General features: G+C 41.6%; 1 protein-coding gene across 12 annotated transcripts in view; it reads right to left on the bottom strand.

The window, feature by feature from the left end:
- The window catches only part of FUT8 (fucosyltransferase 8), a 144,341-nt gene that overhangs the window by 78,053 nt on the left and 48,562 nt on the right, over positions 1-17,726 (bottom strand). For 3 of the 12 annotated variants that reach the window (XM_085870200.1, XM_085870199.1, XM_085870204.1), the window contains one exon: positions 5,929-6,037. The exons of 7 other annotated variants lie outside the window; for them this stretch is intronic. The gene's annotated coding sequence lies outside the window, so the exon portion shown is untranslated. Of the gene's footprint in view, positions 1-5,928; positions 6,038-12,997; positions 13,338-17,726 lie in introns of those variants that run through there. 2 more of the 12 variants (XM_085870205.1, XM_085870201.1) reach the window with 2 other exon arrangements.

Raw genomic sequence — 17,726 nt, 5'->3', positions numbered from 1 at the left:
TTTGCAATCAAGCCAAAAATTGAGAAACAAATTGAAGAATGCTCTTTGTTGGACATCTTAGTGTACTCTGGTTTTATTGTTAGTATTATTATTATTAGAATCTCTTCGCGAACCATGAATAAAGCTTTGGTGTTCCTTTATTATTTTTACTCCTGGAGAAAAGTAAATTTCCAGAAAAAAACAAAAACACAAATTGTCTCAATTTATTTTATGCTCGATAATGATTTTCAACTGATCCAGGAAAGACTAGAAGGGCACTCGGTGGAGTGCATACCTCCGCCAGGCAAATTAGTTTACATTTTGTATCCCACTGATAGGCTGGATCTGCATCCGGACCTGAACCACAATCAAATAGTCTTGTACTTGTCACCTAACCAACTCATCCACCAAGTTTCACCCGAATCCGTCCAAACTTTTTGAGATATCCTGCTCGATGTAGGTTTAGCCCTCAATAGTGAAAAAAAACACTTCATTCTCAGATCCAGATCGAGATTCGGATTTTCACCAAAATCTAATCATTTGTTCAGTCGCATAAACAAGCTTTCCACCAAATTTTGTCTGAATCCATCCACAACTTTTTGAGATATTATGTTCACAAACAAACAAACCATCCACCTTTGGTGACGTGTTGAATATTAAAAGTTAAAGGATTGTAATTGCTATAAAGTCTGAATCAAGTTTGAAAAGATAAAGTTCTCTTATCTAGAATGCATCACTTTTTCAGCGTGGCATCTGATAGCGATCCGTAAACTCCAATCCTTGCAACTCTATCAACGTTTTCACTCAGAAATGGCACAAGTTGAACCTACTACCTCAAGTACTACCAAAATGCTAATAGGTAGCAATTCGCTTGAAATACGAGCCTGTAGTCGGTCATATCAATTAGCAGAAAAGTTTGTTGAAGGCAAACCAAAATCCACTCCCTGTTTAGAAACCATGAATTATGGATTAGGGTGAGTTGGTCAACTCATCTTTCGATACAGAGTCATGAAATATAACCGCTGCAAGAGCAAAAGCACTACATTTCTACTTGGCCAAATCCCTGCAGCTTTGGCTTTATCCAGGAAGTTTAAAATTTTTTGGGTGGAATTTTAAGCCTGTGGTCTATCAAATCAATCAGGTCATCCAATTGGAGTCAAGTCCGAAGATTATCAAGTTGAAGCTGTTAAAGTTTTTGCAAGTGGTGCATTTAAGTTGAGCCAACCAAGATGCTTTGATGCGATTGTATAAAGGAACTCGAGTTTAACGACATGTTCTAATTAAGAATGAAAAATTTTAAAAGTACAAAAAAGTTTTATTTGAGCATGAAATCCTCCAAGTTGTCTCACTGTTGGAGAAGTTGTTATGACACCAAGTGTTTTTCTAATTCGAAAACCCAGTCTTCGTTTGCAAGGTTACTTTGGAGAGAGGTGGAGGGGAAGGGGACGAGGACAAGGAGGAACCTTTTTGAATGATGAACTTCAAATACAGTGCAACTGAAGTTGAGCAACTAAAGTAAAATTGTAAAAATGCAGCAGATCGAGCAGGTCATAGAGAAATGAAGGAAAGAAAGAAAAAGATGAGGAGAGATGTTTGTGAGCTTGAGTATTCATTCAACAGTGAAAAGATGGAAGAGGTCCAGGGTGTCAGAAATGCAAAGTGTGTCTATCAGCTAGAATAGAATGGGGAAAAGGGGTTGGGGGCGGGGGGTGCAGGGGAGAGGATGGGTTACGGGGATAAGGAAAAGCTTTTTGAAAGACAAACTTCAAATACAGTGCAGCTGAAGTTGAGCAACGAAAGTAAAGTGATAAAAATAAAACAAATCAAACATGTCATAGAGCAGAAAAAAACAATGAAGAGGAATAGCAGAAAAAATGATGAGGAAGAAGGCATTGTGAAAATTTGGAAAAGAGTATGGGAGATTCAAGAGCATAGATCAGATAAAATGAGATGGGGAGAAGGGGGAAGGAGTGAAGTCTCAGTCGTGCCCAGTCCTGTCCATCCAGTTAAAGTTGCTTGTCCTGCAGCACTAGTGTGTGTTACCCTTTTGAAATTACAGAGAAAAGCATTAGAAGACCAGCAATTCAGCTGGATTAGACTTCCTCATGGCATCTCTAGATCATCTGGCAAGGCTTTAGAAAAATCCACTCTTGCCCTTCAAACATCTAGAACTCTTCCACTTTGCAGCGGTGCTCCAGTGCTCCAGGCCTAGTAGAATCTGGTCATCTTTCTTGGAGTATTTTAGTTCTTTCTCCCCTATTTTATATGCCTACTGCATAACCCAAAATGGATATTATTGACCCAATGGCCTTCCTGCTGAAAGAATACATCAGGGAGATGGTCAGCTGTACAGCAGAGCCTTTTTTGCATCGTATGCTAGGACGTCAGACCTGCTCCTAGTGACGTACTGTGATGTTTCCACTGCAGTTGCTGGAAGTATTTGTCACTGCCTGCCACCACACATCCGTGAGCACTAATGAACCCGGCTCCAATTTTAGAGGCAATGTGAAGGTATCGGCTGAGCGTGTCATCCTGAGCCACCCCTCCTCCTTATGATGCTCTGATGCAGCTGCTCGTGGTGATGCAGGCTGCAAATGGAATTATTCAGTCAAAACCTTACAAGGGATTGCGAGATAATATTCGGTCTTAAGTGCAAGTCGTTCTGAAACAGACAAATCCTCCAATGAAACCATATTATTCGCACCAAGCACGTTCTGCATTTGTCCCCCAAACAGGACCAGAAAGTCAAACAAGAAGAAGAATGAATGATTGAGGATGAGGAAATGAAAAATGAGTATGGACTTGGAATGAAGGATGAAAGAAGAATAAACAAGAACAACGAGTAGAGAAGAAGCAAGAAGAAAAGAAATGAAAAGCACATAACGGGATCAATGTAAAAACATGACTATAATTTATCAAATTCAACTGATGCCAACACATCGATTGCAAACACATTTCAGAAGCAGTTTCATGGTGCAATTCAAGCAAATGAGAAATTAAACCAAATCCAAAGGATGAATTATTGAAGTAAGTAACTGCAGCCAAAATTATCGTTGTAGTCAAGGTCGGGTTAATGAAGATAAAATAAAATAAAAAAACATTACGACAAAGACTAGCAAACCGCAAGTGGTGACGAAGGTTCCGCTCAAAACGATGAGAAAAATCACCCTGAACACAGCGTTATCCGAGCAGGGATGCCCAGTTTGAATAATAATGGGATCGATTTTTCAATCTTTAGTAGTGCTGGTGTCATCAACAAAATAGTGTTATAGCTGTGCTAAAGCAGCACATGCTGGGACCTGTGATGAACTAACAAGCTGTAGTTACCAGATGATGTCATGCCACACCGATGCAATCCATGGTCCATGGAAAATATAATTAAATAAAAAACAGGCATGAACGCACCTCCACTTTTACCAATTTTTTTAACGATGGCCTATTATTACCTATTACACAGCATAATTAAACTATTCTATCAACTCGGCCTGGGAATTCTTCCACAGAAACCTGTTCTCCCTTATGCACAGATTAATCCCATCTCGTCTTGGGTTATCATGCCCATCCTCATACCCACGGGACACTGAATCCTGTGGTGAGGCAGTTAGTTGCCCTACACAACTTGCTTTTCTCATCCTGGAAGGCAACTCCGACCGAAGGCAATCTCAGCGCATTCCAAAAAGCCCATGACAAATGTGCGTCCACTCTCAAGAGAGCTAGAAAACAACATCTGTCTGATCTCAAAAATGAACCTTCAAATTCATCTCTATCCTCTAAAACCTGGTGGTGCCTTACTCGCCTGCCCCCCCCCCCCGAACCCCCGCTGTGCAGTGGGAGATGGGGTTGTGTAATTGCGTGTGTGTGTGTGTCCATCTTTCCATGCCATAATGTTTTTTGAGGCCATTTGAGCTTTTGTCATCAAATGTTCAACAAATCTTTATTATGAGAATATGGAAAAGATGATTAAAAATTGGGTCAAAATGTGAAAGGGCAAAGTCATAGTGTTACGAATCTGGAAGCCTTTTGCACACAAACAGACAGCAGTCCCCGTAGCTTAGTTAATTCGATAAGTATGTGTTTCTAGTTAGAATCCCTCCTTCTGTCGAATGGGAATTCCGTGTGTGCGCTGAGTTATTTTATAGTCAGGTTTATTACATCTACAACAACAACAACAACAACAACAACGGCACCGTCCCTGACTCAACCTGGTCGCCATTGCGCACGTGTTTTTGGCTGAAGGCATGGGCGGAGCCTCCATCGCCTCAGATCCGACTCCGCCCCAGAAAGGTGGGAGTTGCCCCGCCTACCGTGGGCCTGTCCAATGAGGGACGGCCAGCGGATCGCGCGATGGAACCGTCCAATCAAGAGGCGAGTGGCGAGGAAAGAAACCAGTCCCACCTCAAGAGAGTAGAGAGTGATCGTGGCGATTGCAGAGCGTCTGCAGTCTTGGTGGCGATTGCAGAGCGTCTGCAGTCTTGGTGGCGATTGCAGAGCGTCTGCAGTCTTGGTGGCGATTGCAGAGCGTCTGCAGTCTTGGTGGCGATTGCAGAACGTCTGCAGTCTTGGTGGCGATTGCAGAGCGTCTGCAGTCTTTGTGGCGATTGCAGAGCGTCTGCAGTCTTGGTGGCGATTGCAGAACGTCTGCAGTCTTGGTGGCGATTGTAGAACGTCTGCAGTCTTGGTGGCGATTGCAGAGCATCTGCAGTCTTGGTGGCGATTGCAGAGCATCTGCAGTCTTGGTGATGATTGGCTTCGTCTGCAATCTTGGTGGTGATTGCAGAGCGTCTGCAGTCTTGGTGGCGATTGCAGAGCGTCTGCAGTCTTGGTGGCGATTGCAGAGCGTCTGCAGTCTTGGTGGCGATTGCAAAGCGTCTGCAGTCTTTGTGGCGATTGGCTTCATCTGCAGTCATGGTGGCCTAGTCTGGTTCGTGGGCCGTGCACTTCAGGTCGTGGGTTCGAGTCCCACTGTGGTGGTTTGGAGTCGGTGTGATCGCACGAGGCGGGAAGGTACCCCCAGCCAGGCTCTACCGACCCACGGGGTCCAGTTTCTTTTGGGTGTGTGGGTGTGTGTGTGTGTCCGTGGGCCCCGTCTGTAAGTAGAATCGTTAAGTGCCTTGTTCATTGTACATTACATTTCTTTATTCGTGATAATTCTGCTCTGTGTCTCCCTTCCCGATTATTGCCAATTGTAAAATAAACCCCCGTGTTAAATGTTCCAGTTCGTTGTTCATGTTTTCTTTCATTGGCCTCGCAAGGTGCGTATTGAGAAATAGCAAGGCCGTTCGGGCCGGTAAGTTGTCATTTGGTCCAGCGTGACTTTGGTAACTTCCGCTCAATTACGCCGGATCCGAGTCAGTGATAGCGACTCGGTTCGGACAAAGTCGGCCGAGGGTGTGGTTTCCCCGGTAGTTAGACAGCGTGGGTACTTAGGTAAATTGGAATTAGACAAGTGGACCCTGCCTGATGCCGTCGAAATATTGGAGACCACGGTCCTCTAAGTGACCCGTGACCTTTCAGAGTTGTCCGAGAGTCACGACCTAAATTCCGGGTGTTCGGTGGGACTTCAACGACTTCAACGAGGATTCAACGACTCCACTGCTCCACCCAGTGGTCGTTTATCGCCACCGAACCCCGGGCCACAACAATAGTGACTATAAGTAGCCTTACACAAGCCTTGGAGATTAATTCTGTGAATATGGTTGCTCGGGAGAAAGCCGATTACATGGAGGCCCCTCCCTGTAAACTGGTTATCGTCAGGGAAAACATTCATAAAGTGTTCATGGTTTCTTTGGTTACTTCTTCTTATAATCTTAAAGTTTTAATCATTAAATTATTACAAACTAGACATGACTGAATACATTCTTCTCTACTCCTCCCTTCACCCCTTCCACTCTTCTTCCCCACCACTCCTCTCACCACTCTCCTCTCACCTTTACAGCCCTTCCCTCTCACCTTGGAGCCACAGGCTGCACACAAAATGATGACGAGGTTCCTTCACAAAGAATGTCAGTCGAGTCACTGGTGGGTATGTCTGCATTCCGGAGGGGGGAACTTTTCATGACTGTTGAGAAAGATTGCCACAAGGTAACATCGGTGGGTGAGAGTTCAGTGTGAGATGGTCCCATACACTCCCGACTCCCCCACCCCCCTCCCCCAACCACTTCCACCACTACCTCTACCTCTCCCACCCACTCCACCTGGAAATAGAGATGGATATTTTTGACTCATATGAAATCGAGCTCACACATAATGTCCACCTTTTATGATTAGGTAACCGATAATGATAATGGTACATATAATGAATGATAATGCATGAAGTGCAAGACGCCCCATTTTATTAATTACTTCCATGTTTCTTTATTTATTTATCATTGAGCTTCAGTGTGTCTGTCCAAGCCATAACTTTTTTTTTTTAACCAATTGAGCTTTTGTCATCAAATCTTCAACAAATCTTTATCATGAAATATGGAGAACAAAAATTAATAAAATGTACAAATATTTACAGTGCCACCAGAAAGTCTACACCCCCTTTTTAAAATTGTCACCTTTTGTTGCCTTATCGCCTGGAATTAAATTCCATCAACTCAAACTTTTTCCACCTTTATTTATACATCGTAACCCACAACTTCCAAATCAAAAAAAAATTCTACAAATTTCAGCAAATTAATTTAAAATACAAAACTAGAATATCTTGGTTGGATAAGTACCCTGAGTTGATACTTGCTGGAAGCACCTTTGACAGCAATTACAGCTGTGAATCTGTTGGGATCGGTAAATACCAACTTTGTACACCTTGATTGGGCAATATTTGCCCATTCTTCTGCACAAAACTGTTCAAACTCAGTCAAGTTGCGTGGGAAACGTTGATGGACAGCAATCTTCAAGTCATGCCACAGATTTTCGATTGGATACAGGTCGGGGCTCTGACTCGGCCACTCAAGGACATTTATCTTTTTGTTCCTTCACCACTCTGGTGTAGCTTCGGCTGTGTGCTTCGGCTCATTGTCATGCTGAAAGGTGAACTTCCGTCCCAATTTCAGCTTTCTTGCAGAGGGCAGGAGATTTTCCTCTAGGATTTCTCTGTATTTTGCTCCATGAATTTCTCCTTCAATCCTGACAAGTGCCCCAGTCCCTGCTGATGAGAAATATCCCCACAATATGATGCTGCCACCACCATGCTTCACAGTAGTGATGGTGTTCTTTGTGTTAGGTTTGTGCCATACGTAACATTTTGCATTTCGGCCAAAAAGTTCCATCTTGGTTTCGTCAGACCACAAAACTTTTTGCCATATGGCTTCAGAATCTCCAGAGTGTTTTTTTACATATCTCAAACGAGACTCAAGGTGGGCTTTTTTGAGTAATGGCTTCCTTCTTGCCACCCCACTGTACAGGTCAGACTTGTGGAGTGCTTGGGATATTGTGTCACATGCACACAGTGACCAGTCTTTGCCATAAAGGCTTGTAGCTCTTTCAAAGTTGCCAATGGCCTCTTGGTGGCCTCTCTGATCAGTCTCCTTCTTGCTTGGTCGTCCAGTTTGGAGGGACAGCCTGATCTAGGCAGGGTCTTGGTGAAACCATACGTGTTCCATTTCTTAATGATCGTCGTGACTGTGCTCCAATGGATATTCAAGGGCTTCGAAATATTTTTGTACCCATCCTCTGATCTGTGCCTTTCCATAACTTTATCCCAGAGGTCTTTTGAAAGCTCCTTCGTGCTCATGGTTGAGCCATTGCTGTTGAATGCACTACCCAGCATAGGAAACATACAGGAACAGCTGAATTTATTCTGAAATCACAACAATTTAACACAGGTGGAGGCCAGTTAACTTGGTGTGTGATTTTGAAGGCGATTGCTTACACCTGAGCTAATTTACAATTGCTATTATAAGGGGAGTGGACACTTATCCAACCAAGATATTCTCGTTTGGTATTTTTAATTAATTTTCTGAAATTTGTAAAATTTGTTGGTTACGATGTGCAAATAAAGGTTAAAAAAGGCCGATTTATTGCAATTTAGTTCCAGGCAATAAGGCAACACACACAGGCATTTTTAAGGCCATTTTCTCTGCTGGAACGGGGGTTAGCCTTGCGGGCTCCATAACAATCTTTCATCATGGTTCCATTTTTTTGAGGCAATGTTTGATGGACGGATGCCCTTCTTGATGCCATTGCTTTTAGTCGCCTCTTATGACATGCATGGATACAGTGTACCTACATATTCTAAACCAGGGCACACCAACATATCATTACCATGTACCGACATATCAGAACCGGGAAGGCTATGAGATAACAAAAGGTGAAAATTTTGGAAGGGGGTGTAGACTTTCTGGAGGCACTGTATATTATTTTTTCTAGCTGTTGTTTTGGTCAAGTATATTTTGAGTACTGTATAAAGCAGATGTAGGTGACTTTGCATGCTCCCCCTCCATTTCTTCCCTCTCTTCAAATGGCACCACAGCAGACTGCACTCATGAGAATGCTGAATGCCTCAATTGTGTCTGCAAAGGGTGCGTACATAGAACGAGGGGTTGGGGATACAAGATTTGGAAGCAGTCACACACAACTACTGCACGATGTGTCTTGTTCATGAGAAGGTGGAGAAGGTTCTTTCACCTTCAACTCTGATCTGAAAGTTAACCAGACGGCATCAGCTCATGTGTCCTAAAACCTGCTCTGCTGCTCTTGCACTTCCCCCATCTTCCCTTTTCACCCCATCATTCGTCCGAGGCCATCTTCCATCTGCTTGGAAGTCAGCCAACATCACATGAATGACAAAGAAAGGTGCAAAAACTGATTCCATCAACTACCCTAGTCAAAAAAGAGAGAAAAGTTGGAATATATACATACATACAGTACATATATATATATATATATATATATATATATATATACCCCCCCAAAAAAAATCCTAATGAAAAAATATATATTTTAAATAGTGAGTTTTGGAACAAAAAACAAAATTGGAAAAAAAAATTAGGAGAATTTTTTTTTATTTTAAATGACCAGTTTTGGGACAAAAAAAAATAGAAAAATAGCAACCAATAGACCGTTCTGTTCTGCTCTTGTGTATGACAGCTTGGCTGCCAGGTAGCTATCAGTTCTTAGAAGCATGGCTGTGCTGCTGATGCTGTGCCCCTCTTCTCGTAAACTGGTACTCATTTTGCTGACCTCAGAAGGATGACAGGCTGAGTCAACCCCACCTAGTGTTAATTCAGCATCCAACAGGGCTTGAACTCAGGACCCTCAGATCCTAAGCCAGCAAACCTAACCATTAAGCCAACACGAGGCCATAAAAAATAGGTGAACAATATATTTTGAATAGCCAGTTTTGAACCCCAAAAAAAGGGAAAATAAATTGGAGAAAATATTTTTTAAATGGTCAGTTTTTGAACAAAATAAATAGAGAAAAAATAGCAACCACTTTGGTGTAAAACAAAGTCCAGGAAAATTGTGAAACAATCGCAACCAATATGGTGTAAAACAACAAAGTATGGAAAAAAAAAAGTGAAAAAAAAAATTGAAAAAAAAATAGTAAAAAATAAAAATAGTACTGCAACCACTGAAACCTTCAAAATAGTGAAAAAAAAAACATAGGAAAGGAAACCTATCTTTTTGTTATTTTGGGAAAAACATTTTATAAGTTGCACTGAAATACCAAAAATAGACTAAAAATAGCCAAAAAAAAAGTGTAAAAAAATTTTGTTTTGCTTACTGCAAATCAACTAGGGTACATACCCATGAGCTTACTTCCCATCATCAGCAAGGTCATGGAATCCATCACCGCAGTTAATATAAAATCAATCCTTTTCTCCAATGACATCTCAGATCATCATTTTGTTTTCAGACCAGGTCACTCTACCTATGACATGCTACTTCTACTCATCCAACAACGGATGGAGGCCCTCGATGTCAGATATGAGATCAGGGCAGTCTCTAGATATATCTTTTGATGCAGTCTGGCATCCCACCTTTCTTTCCAAACTCAATGCCAATGGCAATACAACGCCAACGCCACTCTTGGGTTACTGACTTCCTCGACCCTTGTAGCCAACATGTGGCTCTCAATGGAATCCTTTCATCTTCGCTCCCTGTTAAGGCTGGATGACCCAAAGGTAGTGTTCTAGGCTCTGTCATATTCCTAATGTTCATCAATGATCTCACCGACTCTCTGGGAAAAAAATACTAATTATCTCTTTACTGATGACTCCACTCTGCCATAGCACCACTCATCCTTCAGATCAGGAGGCAGCAGTCTCTACAGACCTTGAGAAAAAGTACAAACTGGTCAAACACTTGGAATATGTCTTTTAATCATGAGAAATCACTATCACTTCACCCTCGGAGAAAGGTCGTTGATCCCTCCTCCATCTACCACCTAATTTTTGGCCTTGCACCTTCTGCCCTCACCGTCCTTTGTCCCCACCACCCACCTCCTACTTCTAGGCATCCTCACGATGCACATGGTCCACCAACAACCCCCTCCTCGTGAAACTCCCAAAATCCAGGATCACTGCTCACTTCCACTCATTTTGTTCCTCTTTTTTTTCTGGCTGTGGAACCAACATACACATTCTATTCAATCTCATTCCCCCCTCGAGGTCTTCGACAATTGTTCACCACAATCTCAGATAATCTCCCATCTAAAACCACAATCTTTTCTACACCCATTAAACCACCCAAGCCCCACCAACATCCCCCACCCCCACCACCCAAATAATTTTGCTTTTGTATCCATCTTGTTCACCCCTGCATTCTCCCCTACCCCTCATCCCTTGTTCGTCCATCTCTGTATTTTCTCCCTCAGCCATACTGTTGGCATTTCCCCCTTCTCTTCCTGCTGTTCCTTTTATTAGGTTGCATGCCGATCCATTCTGTGTTCTTGTTCTTGTTCTTGTTCTTCCACGAGCCTCGACTCTGTATACAAATAAAAAAATTAACTTGCATGTTTTAATTGAAAATATTTATGAGAAGAAAGTAAATGTACCGTGGCACATTTCCATTAATAAATCAATTTTGGGGTAAGAACTGAAATTTTACTCACAGCTGTTCACAATGTCAAAGACATAAATACAAAAACAGTACAGTGACAAAATGCGAGATCACGAGTGCATGAGACATTGGGCCAATGTAATCAAAATTAAACCTTTATGGCATACGAGCAGAGAACATATGGGCTGAGAAATGAACTTCTGGAAAGATGGCAAAACAAATGCATCGAAACATAAACAAAACAACTCCTTCCCCACTTTCCACAAACAATGAATAATAATCCAAACCAAAATACAAAAGTAAAAAAATAAGAGCAGACAAACAAAAAAATGACAAATTGGAAAAGTTTAGTTTTTATCATTCCCTTGGTCCTACGATGCCACGACAGTTCATTTCCTTCCACACGCCAAAATCTTGTAGAATTATTATTTTTTTTTTATTCCAAGGTGGACATGTTCATAGGTACAATGAACAATGTTGTTTCCACTGTACCATGTGGAAGGAATAGTTCGACCATTGCAATTCCAAACAACCACCATTCATTAAAAATTACTTTTATCAAAAACACATTGCAAACATCCCGAAATCAGAAGACTAAAACATTCAATGAAACTCTCCATGGTGTACATCACAACAAAACACAAATAGGGTAAGAATACAAATGCTTTCTGTAAACAATCAAACACACATATAAAACGGTTGAATAAATGGCACACCAAAGTTACAAAAGGGAAAGGATTCAAAACAAACATCACTTATCCAACAGTAAATATTCAACGGGTCACAGATGATGTAACAGCTTGATCTACAGAACAACAAAGCATTACAATGAACACTAAATAAAAGGACAACTGCGTTATAGTGTTTGTACAACTTATTTTACAATGGTGCGGTTTATGAGCTGACGTCAAACATAATAAAACTAGAAGGCACTCTGTAGAGTGCATACCTCCGCCAGGCTGATTACTTTAGGTTTTGTATCTAATTGATAAGCCGGATCTGGATTCGGACCTGAAATAAAATTTAATCGGCTCGTTCTTGTCATCTAACCAACTCATCCACCCAGTTTTGTCCGAATCCATCAATAACTTTTTGAAATATCATGCCATATATCGTTTTCGCCCGATCACTCAATGGTGAAAAATCACTTTTAAAAATTCTCAGATCCGGATCCGGATTCGGATCTTCACCGAAATCAAATTATTTCGTCCTCGTCACATACTCGAGCTCTCCACCAAATTTCGCTCAAATCCGTACACAACTTTTTGAGATATTTTGTGAACAAACAAACAAGACAGACAGACGCAGTGGTGAAAACATAACCTCCATTATCCTTCGGTGGCAGAGGTAATGATTATTCGAGATTATGAAAGTGGTGCCAGCGATGAGCATCTGAATGAAAATGCTGGTAAAATACAGCCTTCACCTGGTCATACGCCGAGATGGTTACACCTTTGTGAATCGAGGCATATATTCCCCAGATGAGTAACAAAATCGAATGATGAACGACAGAAAAATGAACGTACACTGGAATGAATCATGGGAGGTTTCCAAGCAAATTTCGAACAGCGAAATAATTTAATGCACACTTAAAATCAAGATGTTCAGAATAAAATTTTTATTATTCCGCAAAACTTTCCTACTTTTTTTTATGGATCAGAATGAGATATCTCCAGCAAACTCACCCAGAACTTCATTTATGAGAAATCTTGGCCTGCAAAACTAGCCTTGACAACTGGTTGATTGTCAAGGCTTGATTTGACAACTCAGCCCTTCTTCAAATCAAGACAGAGTTCAGGCTCATATCAGAAAAGTCACTTCACCTTTTTTGCCACATTGGTGAGCGTAGCGCTCTCAAGAGTTCGTTGAGAAAACTTGCACTCATTTCTTTTTTTCCACTGATGCAGATGAACTGTAGTCTTTATAAAAGGCTAGTTTTTCATTTTTAAAATATAACATGGCCTTCAAAGGACTCTGGTAATAAGCCAGAACATAACTTTGAAATGGATAGCCTCGAAGTATGCACACTCACCTCTGAGCAGCAGAGCCTTGGTTCGAATTTCCAACTCGCTATAAACTGTTACCCTGGTACTTCACAGGCAGGAAGGCAATGCAACAGCGTGCAGAATCGCTCGGATGGACGTTAAACTGGCGTTCCATCTGCTAGCATTAATTGGTGAACGTTAAAGATCCCACGGTGTTCTTCCCGAAGAGTCGGTGAACCATAGCGAGCACCCAAAACGAACTGCAACTTCCTGCCTGGACTGTGGGTAGCAAGTGGTCCAGTTTTCTTGGAGGTTCCTCGACACCAGATTACGATGCTTGCCATCTCACATTGTGGATGCAGTCTGGGCAGCAGCTTCTGTAATATACTGTACATACATTTACCAGGTAGTTTGCACGTTTCATGTGAATGACATTATTTATGGGTATGAAGGGCAAACACCACCACTGCTATGCAACCACGCGCTCTGGAAACTGAATGGGCACAAGTTCTGTCAAATGGCCACTATGGTTGCAGAAAGGTTACACCAAGTGCTTTACTGATGTCTGGTTCTACTTTCTTCATGAATGATGTGATTGTTCCACTTTGCCCTTTCCTTTTGGTGCTACTCGTGTAAAACGTTGTTTGGAAATTCATCGTCAGCTCGTATAACCCCAACGCTCTCTCTATTTAATGTCCCAAGAACAAACTGTGCGATAAGCGTGGAAGCGTCTTTGTTTTGATGCTCCAATGCAAATTAGCTAGTTCCCAGAGGCTCAAATGTTAGGGCATGTATTTCTAAGCACCTGCCAGTTAGTCCACATCCATATGTTGTCCATTCATTGTTGCCTCTTTTGTGTCTACCTCTCCCTTTATCTGTCATGCTCAGGCTTCCGATTTTAAACGATTTCCGTTTAGCCAATGGTGCATACAGATAAAGTCTCACAAATAATATCACCACAAGGTTATATGGTCATTTTGTGTTTAAAAAATAAAATAAAATAAGTGTGCCCAGTTTTCTTTCTATTCGGAAGAATCGATTATGCAAGTTTTTTTTTTTTTTTTTTAACAGGATTGTACTATATTAAATTAGGCAATTCTCTAGATGTATACATGTGTGTATGTATGTATATATGCACATCTGAAAAATCAAAGAAAAAAAAAAACAGGGTTGGCCAGGGTCAGGTCATCGACAAAAAAATAAAAAATAAATAATAATCCCCTCCCCGACGAGGGAGGGGGTGGGGGGAGACAGTTTATGATTTTCATCTGATCCCCACCCAATTTTGCATATTCGAGTTGGTAGTACCCAAGGTCAGGTCATTGTCACAACCCCCTCCCCCCCCCACCCCACTCCTGCGAATGGGGATGGGAGACAACACTATTTTCTCCTGAAAACATGCCACATTGCAAGGGGTTTATGGACCCCTGCTGTAGACTGGGGGGGGGGATTATTAAGCATACCACAAAATATATTTGTCCCACTTCTGCCACCATTTCCCACACCCAGGATGCTCCTGAAGGGAGTGGGTGTTTCTAGTCAAATTAATTTCAAAAATGAAATCTTAAAAATATGCAAAACACACACACACACACACACACACACACACACACACACACACACACACACACACACACACACACACACACACACACACACACACACACACACACACACACACACACACACACACACACACACGATGTCATTGCGCTAAGCGCCGCCCTTGCCTCTTTCAAGCTTCCTTTATGCATATTTATGAAATCATATCAATGCCAGATAACATTCTCACAGTGGAATTTTGAGTCCACATGCAACAGCATGAAAAATAAGGCAAAAAAATAAATAATAATAATAAAACACAGCATCTTGTGCATCTTAAACTGATGGGACATTGCACATTAGTTATGCTTACAGAAAAAGGGAATACAAGAAAAACAAGACAATCAATAAAAGTAGGAAGCGGAGGATTCAAAGAGGTCCACACAGATTCGATTCAGAGGAGATCGAGGTGCACACGGTAAGACTATCGATTGATGAAAATGCTGCGAAACACTACTACCAATGAGCCTGACCAATATCAGAATTACATGCAAACAAAGCTCGCATGTCTGCAAAATTAGTTTGGGGGTATCTTCTAACAATGTCTGAATGATACGACTCATGACAATTCATAGTGGTAATTAAAAAATGACCTCACTAATACAAAATAACCAGTTTCCCATTGACTTGTTCCCAAATAAACAGGAATGCTTGTTGAGAATCACCAATGCCTCGATGGTCGAAGAGAATACGACAGAACAGGTGAAGCTCAAGGGAAGCCAGAAAGGTGCAAAGAGCAGTTGAACGAAAACATAAAACAAAAAGGTCATACGGACACAAGTCTCTGAAAAACAAGAATCCCCCAACCATTCCAACCAATGTTCACTCATTCACAGCACGTGGGCAGAGGCGTCCGCACCAGAACCCGCAACGAGAAAGGCGGGTTTCCCCCATGGCTGTTCTTCAATTTCCACATTCACTTCTGCCTAAGTTTGTGTAACCTCAAACGACACTCCAAAAGAGCAAAAAAATTATGCTGGTGTCGAGATAATTGTTAATTGGCCTGTCAATAAATTTACCAGCTTATGGCATTTCCCCCAGCAGACAAATCAGCAATACTAATTAAGATTCATTGGAAAACACAAACGTAGCAAGAAAACCTTCCTTTGCATATTCCTGCAACTTCACTCGATCACTTATCATAATTAGCAATGCACAGAATCATCTTGTTCTTCAATCGACCCAAATTGTCCCCCACGTTCTTATGGGGATGGCCGATACGAGGGGAGTTCTTGGCCCAAGTCTTTCAGGGACAGGCTGCCCGAGATTAATGCTCGACTGAGTGGTTCTGGCAGGAGTTTGTAATTTGTTCAGGGTGCCAGCGACAGCTCGCCTACTCTTCATGAAGAACACGGTGGGGACCTTTAACGTCTACCAACTTATGCTGGCAGATGGTACACCAAGTTTAACGTCCATCCGATGAACAGCACCGCGTTAACGAATCACCCTTCCCGTAAAATACCAGAATAGCAGTTTATATCTGGGCCGATATTCGAACCCAGGCAAGACAGCTTCAAGGTGAGTGTGTGTACCTGCAGGCAATCCCACCAGCCAATTGCACAGAATTCTGTTATAAAATCATTCTCATTTCATTTTACCAGTCATATGCAAGCTCAATAGTAAATAGTTTTGTTTTTTCATTAGACATGAAGAGCAAGACTGTTATCCCTCTCCCCAACTCCATACATTTCGAGGATACAATATGACCAAGCTGCCTAAGTTTTTGTTTTTCTAAATTAAATGTTTTATGTAACAGACAAAGTGTCAGCAAACATTATTGCAGTTTGAGGAAGGCAAGAGAAGCATGTGGTTCTGCCCACATTATAAATCAAATCTGATTTACAACTTTGTTACACCCAGTGCATCAAAAACTTCTCTCTGGTCTTGAACTCATTAGGAAGTGAGACCTCAACGAGTAACAGCCTTGAACTCGACTGACCCTGCAAGTATCGACAAACACAGACCTTGGACAAATTCATCACCACTGATAAAGAGTAATCATATTTTCAAATGTTAGAATGAGGTGTCAATCGCAACAGATAAAGGCAACTCAATTTGACTGTCAAACAGCTGGGAAAAACTGCACCTTTGAAAGCCTTCGAAATAAAACAGATGGATTACAATGAAAACAAGTCAGACAGAGCATTTCACAATGCAAAGCTTCGCCAGGGATGTCCAGGTGACCCCTTTCACACACCGGGATGCGAGAATAAAGCAGGCCGTAATATTAAACAGTCTAAATGTGGATATGCGAAGACACACGCAGATGCACGGACACACACACACCCAGGGTGTACCCTCTCCCATCCCTTGGGGAGCGGGTGATCAGATCAGGCAATTCTGTAATCCCACCAAAAAAGTTACCTGTAGCATACTAATAGCAGAGCTGCACCCAGACAAGTCACTTAAAGGGAATACCAAGTGGGATATAAAGGTTTGCAATTTTTTCTTAATGAAATTTGTAGTCAATATGTTGCTTAAACAGCAATCTCAAACAATTTGTGTGTTTTGTCTTTGGATCAAATTTTTTAATCTGTTCAAAATTGGTTGATCGACATTGGAAACGTCAAAATGTTAGAACATATGGAAACAAGAAAAAGAGCAATCAAAGATTTCAGACCCTCACCAGGACTTGTTTTGTTTGGTGTTTGTGCAGTTTTGTGTGGTGTATTTTGTATGTCGATTGTGTACTGGTGTGTTACATCATTAACAAGAGACATAATTAGAACTGCCACTTTATAACTGCTGGCAGCGATGACTGGGTACCAAGATGTCCCACTTTGATCGGACAACTGACCCTAACCCTAACTCAAACAAGCAAAAAGCAAAGATGAAGTCATCAGGAGGAACGTGGATAGGATTCACATTTTAGCAGCTACTCCTCTACCCTCAAACCCATCCAGGCACAGCCAAGTGAGCTTTATTCAAAAATAGAAAATAAAAAAGAACCCAGATTTAAACAAATTAAATAATTCTGTCTGCCAGAACAAGTGTCCGATCAGGTTTAAATTCAAAACATACACTCCTCATCACGACTAGATCGTAATTGTGAAGTTTTACATCGATCGATGAAGCGGTTCAGGAGAAATAAATTTTTTAAAGATTTTCATTCAATGCAATATGGCTGCCAGACCATGTAACCTAAAAATTATTCGTGAATACCCTGGTATCCCC

This window comes from Eptatretus burgeri, chromosome 2, assembly GCF_056783735.1.
Source record: "Eptatretus burgeri isolate ZD-2024b chromosome 2, Ebu_testis_v1, whole genome shotgun sequence".
NCBI classification, from domain to species: domain Eukaryota; kingdom Metazoa; phylum Chordata; class Myxini; order Myxiniformes; family Myxinidae; genus Eptatretus; species Eptatretus burgeri.
This window is presented reverse-complemented; position numbering and strand designations above follow the sequence as displayed.